The sequence below is a fragment of the Sarcophilus harrisii genome, chromosome 2 (genome assembly GCF_902635505.1).
Source record: "Sarcophilus harrisii chromosome 2, mSarHar1.11, whole genome shotgun sequence".
In the NCBI taxonomy this organism is placed as follows: Eukaryota; Metazoa; Chordata; class Mammalia; order Dasyuromorphia; family Dasyuridae; genus Sarcophilus; species Sarcophilus harrisii.
Window position 1 is genome coordinate 573,409,504 of NC_045427.1, and position 8,563 is coordinate 573,418,066.

Genomic DNA, 8,563 nt, shown 5'->3' on the forward strand with positions numbered 1-8,563 from the left:
CTCCAACATTTTCATTATCTTTTCCTGTCATCTTAGCCAATCTGTTAGCTGTTATACTTTATTTTCAATGTAATTTTTAGGGGTAAATTTATTTTAAATTAGGGGTGTTCTAGATCTATTTCTGAACATTTATTGAATTTTGCAAATTCATTGACACTTCACTAAGATGGTGATTCTACAAATCATCATTTATCATCATGGATTGGTGATCATTATTCATTTAAGTAATGTTGTTTTATATATATATATATACACATATATATATATTTCTGTCTAGATTGAATACAAAACAGGTATAATTTCAGCTAAGATAAGGTCAAAATAGGTAAATGATTTAAAATGAAGAGTAATAGCATAATTAAATTAGGAGAACAAAAAATACCTTATCTATCAGATCTATGGAGAAGGGAAGAATTTATGACCAGAGATAGTTTTGAGTACATTAAATTAAAAAGGTTTTGTACAAACAAAATCAATGCAATCAATATTAGAAGGAAAACAGGAATCCAGGAAGTACTTTTACTGCAAGTATTATCTTTGACAAAAGATTTCTTCATTTCTTCATTGATAAATGAAGACTTCATTGATAAATGGTCAAAGTATATGAATAGGTTGTTTTCCAAGAAATAAAAAAAAAAACAATAATAATATGGGAAAAAATATTCTAAATCGCTATTGATTAGGAAAAATGCAAATTAAACAACTCTGAGGCACCATCTTACACTTATCAGATTAGTTATGATAGAAAAGGAAAATGTAAATTTTGGAAAGAATGTAGGAAAATTGGAACATTAATGCATTGTTAGTAGACTTGTGAGCTGATCCAGCCATTCTGAAGAGCAATTTGGAACTATGTCAAAATAATTATAAAATTGTGCATAACCTCTGATCCAGCAGTACCACTACTAAGTCTGTATCTCAAAGAAATCAAAAAGAAGGAAAAAAAGACCCACATGTACAAAAGCACTTATGGCATCTCTTTTTGTAGGGACAAAGAATTAAAAACTGAGAAAATGCCCATCTATTGAGGAATGACAGAACACGTTGTGGTATATGAATATAAGAACACTGATGATATAATGATGAGCAGTCAGATTCCAGAAAAATCCAGAAAGACTTATATGCACTGATGCAGCTGAATAGAACCAAGAGAACATTGTCTACAATAACAGCAATATTATGCAATGATCAACTATAACCATAATAGAGAATCCTATCCACATCCAGAGAAAGAACTGGTGGAGTCTGGATGCATATCAAAAGATAGTATTTTCACTTCTTTTTTTTGCTTTTTTTTATTTCTTTCATAAGATGACTAATATGAAAAAATACATTTAAAAAAAAAGAATGGCAACAGGCTGTGGTTAAGTTAGACCATGTGATTAAAATGTTTCATTAAGAAGTATCTTCTAAGGAAGTATGTTACCAAACTTTGCTAGCAGAATGAATGCCAGATGTTCTGAGAATTGGAATCAAAAAAGAGAGAAAGACAGATAATTTGGTTCAAATTATCTTTCTCCTCTGATTGGAAGGCTAGAATAAAAAGACTTCCAAACTTCACCTAATCCTTTCCTTTACAGAAGACAGAATCTTGACTTTGGACTTAATTCACTTTACATCTGCTCCTCTGCTCCATAGAACAAGATGATCCAGTGCCCAGTAATCTATAATCCCCACAACTCCTTTCCTGACTCTCTTTTGTATGGTCTACCCCATTAGATTATTAGCTTTTTCAGAGCAAGGATTCTTTTTCTTTTTATTAATTGCATCCCTAGCATTTTATACAATGATTGTTACATAGTAGGCACTTAATATTTATTCCATTCTTAGATATTTTATGATAATGCTCATTCTTACCTTTAGCTTCTAACAGTCAAAAATATGGACTTCATCTGTACTATTATGATGTCTTTAAGCATTGGCCACCAAACTCACTTATCACTACAACTGGGAAGTTTTTGATAGTAACCTAATTTAGTCAATTTCTGCTGATATTTAGAACATAGAAAAGAGTTTTGTCCCAAATCCAGAAAACATTTTCATTGACTCAAACTTATAATACTTGAACCAGTATAAAGATTAATGTGATTTTGACTACTTTCATCATATATGTAGTTATAAAACATCCAATGCCTTGAACTTTCAAAAGACTTTCAAGTAAGTTAACCATTGAGTTTTGAAAAACTAAATTCAAAACATATGGCCCAAATGATAAACTTTTACAAGAAGACTCTGTGCAAATAATGATGTGAAAGTTCATTTAAATAGTGAAGGATAATAACAAGTAAAAGAGAGTATTCCACTTCTGAAACAGAAGTCATCAATCAGAAGACATAGCTTCATATAACACTGGCTCTTTAAAGTATTGACTGTCCAGCTGCTTTTTTTTTTGGGGGGGGGGGGAGAATTAAGATTTTGTATTTTCTTAGGATACCAAATGTTTCTCTTTCCCCACCAACAAATACCTAGGATCATAGACACAATCTATATATGTTGCTGATTCTCAAATTTTCCTGCACTGTTTTGAGAATAGTTATTAATAACTATTAATAAATAAATTATTAATAAATATTAATATTAAATATTAAACTAATAAAATATTAAACTAAATGCAAGGGTTTTCTGAACAATTTAAGAATGGTATCTAATGTGCTTTCATTCAAACCCTTTTACTTATTTGTCATGCTGGGGTAATTAGAAGATTCCTTGCTTCCCACTGCCACATCCTAGGCTCTCCGTCTACCATTTTTATGTAATAATCTCTCTTTTCTTGAGGCTAAATCACCAATAAAAATTCTGGTAGGTATTATCTACTGATGTCTGGGACATTATCCTTTTTTCCTCAATTCTTTCAGTGCCATTTTTCCTCTCTTCCTTATTATTTGTCTTTTTATCAGGGGGCCCCAACATAAATATTGAAGTACCCACAAAGCCCACAACTTCCCAGTACCTCAATTTATTCATCTTCCTTGACCTTTTCCACTCTGTCTCAGCTACATAATCATATCCTTGATCTTTCCATCACCAAAAGTATTCCACTTTATAGCCACAAACTCTGAAATTCCTTTACTTATTATAATTTTTGTCTGTCCATATTTGCCTATCTTACAACTCCTTAATCCTATCCTTAATGTGACCTTCAATCTCGTCACCTTGATTCTTTCTTGACACCTTTATTCTTGCACTGGCTACACTCTCCTCCCTTTTCTATTTGAGTCTTTGCTGAAATAGTTCAATTCTGTAGTATTCTCTATTTTTGTACTTTGTTCCCTATTCAATAGCTATCAGGCGTAAACTTTATCTGTCTTTATTTCTATCAATGTTTTGCTGAATAAAGCTGGAGAAATTCATGATACTATGATGATGTGCTCACTACAAATCATTGAGGCAGTTCACTAAGAAATTTCAAATTTTTCTTATTTCTCATCTTCCTTATTCAGATGTCTTCCCTCACTATATCCTGTTTCATTCCTGACTCATATAAAAAGATGTCCTTTCTTGTCAAGACAATCCTGTCTATGTGCACAAATGATTTCACCAATCTGGAATGTTTTAGTCTATTGGCTGCATACAAACACACTTCTCCCATCCTTATAAAAAAAAACTGATTTGATCCATCTTCAACTATATTAACATCTCTGTCACTTACTCCTAGAAAAAGCTGTGTACATTGATTCCACTTCCTTTTCTCTCATTCCCTTCTCAGTTCTCCAGTTTGGCTTCTGATGCTGCCCACTCCAAAGTTATTGATTGCTTCAAGTTTGCCATTGTCAATCAACCTCTTTTGCCTAATAATCTCTTCTATGTTTTTGTGGCTCTCTCTTGGTTTTTTCTCTTGTCTGCCTCCTTTGTTGGAGCTTCTTCAAACCATGCCAACTAATCATTGCTATCTCCCAAGGCTTTCTTCTAGGCCTTTTTCTCTTTTATATGTATACTATTTTACTTGGTGATTTCATTATCTCCCATGTATTCAATGGCAATTTTTATGCATATGATTCTCAGATATATTTATCTATCATTAACTCCTTTCTTTATTTTCATTTTCATATCACCAACTATCTATTGACCTGGATGTCCCACAAACTTTTTTTAGTCATAATCATTTTTATTGGCATAGCCCAGTCATGAGCAATGACTTTTTCTTTAATTACTTAAGTCATGTTTTATTATTTTAAAGACTTTTTTTTAGAATTGTATTCATATACATTCATATAACTCATGGAATGTGTTTTGGTAGATTGATTCCTAATATTATATTTTATAATTTTTTGAATGAATGAAATTAACATTGTTTAAAAATATTTTTATATTTTATTGATTTATTACATTACTTTCATATATGTACATATATATCTATATTTGCCTTTCTAATCTCATATCTTTGACTTTGCTAGATAGTAGACCAAATAACCTGTGAAGTACTTTCTTTTAAAAATGTTTATTTAATTGTTTATTTTTTTCTGGTTATACATGTATATTTACTTTTTAAATACACATTTCTGTATAAATCACGTTGGGAGAGAAAAATCAGAACAAAAAAGAAAAACCACAAAAGGAAAAAAAAGAAAAATGAACTGTACATAATATGTGTTTAATTTACATTCAGTTTCCATAATTCTCTTTCTGGATGCAGGTGGTGTTTTCTATCCAAAGTTTACTGAGATTGCCGTGGATCACTGAATCGCTGAGAAGAACCAAATCTTTTATAGTTGATCATTGCACAATCTTGCTCTTATTGTGTTCAATGTATTCTTTTTTTTTTAATAGCCTTTTATTTACAGGTTATATGTATAGGTAACTTTACAGCATTAACAATTGCCAAACCTCTTGTTCCAATTTTTCACCTCTTACCCCCCCACCGCCTCCCCCAGATGGCAGGATGACCAGTAGATGTTAAATATATTAAAATATAAATTAGATACACAATAAGTATTCATGATCAAACTTATTTTGCTGTACAAAAAGAATCAGATTCTGAAATATTGTACAATTAGCTTGTGAAGGAAATAAAAAATGCAGGTGGGCAAAAATATAGGGATTGAGAATTCAATGTAATGGTTTTTAGTAATCTCCCAGAGTTCTTTCTCTGGGCGTAGCTGGTTCAGTTCATTACTGCTCCATTGGAAATGATTTGGTTGATCTCATTGCTGAGGATGGCCAGGTCCATCAGAACTAGTCATCATATAGTATTGTTGTTGAAGTATATAATGATCTCCTGGTCCTGCTCATTTCACTCAGCATCAGTTCGTGTAAGTCTCTCCAGGCCTTTCTGAAATCATCCTGTTGGTCATTTCTTACAGAACAATAATATTCCATAATATTCATATACCACAATTTATTCAGCCATACTCCAACTGATGGGCATCCACTCAGTTTCCAGTTTCTAGCCACTACAAAGAGGGCTGCCACAGTGTTCAATGTATTCTTGATTCTGCTTGTGTCACTCAGCATCAGTTCATGTAAATCTTTATACGTCTTTCTAAAATCAGCTTGTTCATCATTTTTTATAGAATAATAATTCATTATCTTCATGTAATACAACTTATTCAGCCATTACTCAATCAATAGGTATCTACTAATTTTCTAATTCTTTGCTACAGACATTTTTACACATGTAGGTCCCTTCCCTTCCTTTATAACTTCCTTAGAATACAAACTCAGTAGAAACACTGCCGGATCAAAGGATATGCACAGTCTTATAGCTCTTTGGGCATAGTTTCAAATTGTTCTCCAGAATGGTTGGATCATTTCACAACTCCATCAACAATGCGTTAGTGTCCTAGTTTACCCACATCCCCGCCAACTGTCATTTTAGCTAATCTGAGAGATGTAAGTTTCAGACATCTTAAATTCAGTGTTTCAAAACTTAACTCATTATATTTTCTTTCCCTTTCTATTCTTCTAAGACTAAAAGCCTTCCCAATAAATTCAGAGACATTGCAAACTTGTCCATGATCACTGCTGTTTTTTAATATACCTTTAGAAAAGCTAAAAGAAAAAAAAAAGAAATGAATGAATGAGCATAGGCAAAAAACCCACTAATTTACAGTTGTAGGTAGAATCAAGATGGAAAATTAAAAGCATTAATTCAGCTAAAATCTTCCAACATCTCCCCCCCCCAAAAAAAAAACAATTTTAATATAAAGCTTCAAATCAAATTTTGGAGTAGTAGAGTCAACAAAGGTCCTATCAGACATTTTTCCAGTCTGACACAATTTAGGAGCTAAACAGGAGAGGTATGATGCCGGGGTGGGAATTGGGTTGAAGTGTGACAGCAACATCAGAAGTAGGTTTTAGAGGTGACTGCAACAGCGGCAGTAGAAGTTTTGGGAGTTTCCAACCCAAACAAGCATGACTTTGGGCAAACAGTCAGAAAGAGATTTTGAGTGACCCCTTGCTGACATTGGTTGGTACTTGTATTTATTGGCAAAGTTATTGCCACATAGAGTTCTGGATTGCAGTTCCTGGTTGGGGGAAACGTTGTGGCTCAGTCACAAGGGAGCAGAGACCTTGGTCACAGTGTAGAGGCAGAGAAAAACACCAGAACTTGTGTCATGAAGGGACATGGTTACCATTCCAGGATCAAGAGGAGCACTATCACTAAAATCTACATGGAAGTAAGAGTCAACGTGAGTAAAGACCAGAGCACGGACCAGGAAAGAAACTTTGAGGTACCACTTCACACCTCTCAGATCGGTTAAGATGGCAGCAAAAGATACTGATAAATGTTGGAGGGAATGTGGGAAATTTAGTTGCTATAGTTGCGAAATGATCCAAACATTCTGGAGAGCAATTTAAATTATGCCCAAATGGCTATAAAATTGGGCATACCCTTTGACCCAGCAGTGTTTCTATTGGGCTTATATTCCAGAGATCTTACAGGAGGGAAAGGGACTCACATGTGCCAAAATGTGTGTAGCAGCTCTTTATGTGGTAGCAAAGAACTGGAAAATGAATAGATGCTCTGCAATTGAGGAATGGTTGAATAAGTTGTGTTATATGAAGGTAATGGAATATTATTATTCTATAAAAATGATGAGCAATCTGATTTTAGAAAGGCCTGGAAAGATCTACATGAACTGATGCTGAGCGAAACAAGAAAAATTTGGTTTTTTTTTTTTTTTTTTTTTTTTAACTCTCCCATGGTTTTTCCCTTTTTTTTTCTCCCAACATGACTCATAAAGCAATGGGTATTAAAATAAATAAAGTTTTTTTTTTTTTAAAAAAAAGAATTATCCAGCTTGGGACACTTTACTGAAATCTATATGAATGTGATCACTTCTATATAAATAATGCTGAAGTTAATTAAGTGAGATGATAAGTAAGATAAGGATCTGATAAATTCTTTTTTTCTCATTAACTCTAAATATTAGCATCAAATAAAATTATGCATCAGAAATAGAGAAATTATAGCTGAATACCCAGGACTAAAGAGTACCTAAGCCAAAAAGATAATAGACTTATGAATAACAGTATAGAATACCATTCCTTATCATTTTCCTTTAGTATCCTTCTCTCACCAGATTCTGTACCTTGTAAGGGCAGATAAATCAAAACACAATTATAGCTTGATGCTTTGGTACATCTTTAAGGATTGCCCTTTTACAGAGTACCCATAATTGCACTTGGAACTCAGTCACTGACCCCATCTTGCCTCTGTTCAGCTCTAATAAGGAAGAAAAATGGGACCTTGAGAATAGGACAATCCAATTTCCTCCTACATAAATATAGCTCTAAATAAAAGAACCCTTCGGATCTTGGGATTATGACAAGAACATGCTTACCCTTTATCCTTGAGAGAAAAAAAGAGACAGATCCTGATTCCACTTAACCATTAATTCTTTGACTGGTTCAGGTGAGAGTGAAGCTCAAGAGTCACCCTCTTCTCTGCCTATTCCCTCCTTGTTACAGATTTCTACTTTTACAACTCATTTACATGAGATAATCCCCTCCCCCCCATTATTTGACCCTCTTCCTCTCTCTTTGAGGGAAATTCTCTTCTTTATTCCTTTCATTCTTCCTTTAAGATTATCAAAACATAACCTAAAGACTCCCAAGTTCTTTCTAATTTGACCTTTTTAATGAACCTTGCTGATGATAGATGATGACATATTAATAGAAACAATTTAAAATTTAACCACCTATGTTTATCATTTATGTTTCTTCTGAATGTGTCAAATTTTCTGCTCTGATCATTCCACTACTAATTTTTGGGTGACTTCTATTTTATAAAAGATCCATTTTTTCCCTCCTATATCATAATACTCAGTTTTGGTGTGCAAGAAATTCTTGCTTGGAAATCTTTATCTTTTACCTCTATTGTATTTCTAGCTCTCACTCCAATAATATGGTAAATGTTTAATCATGCATAAGCCTGGCTATTGCTCCTATTTTTTGTTTTTGTTTTTTTATTCTTTCTAGATGCTTGCAGTACCTTTTTTTTTTTTTTTTTGACTTGGGACCTCTGAAAGGTAAATTATTGTATTGTAAATTGTAAACATAAATCTTTTGTTTTTAGTTTATTATATTCCAGACTAAGATTTGTTACAAGAGTAACCTGCTA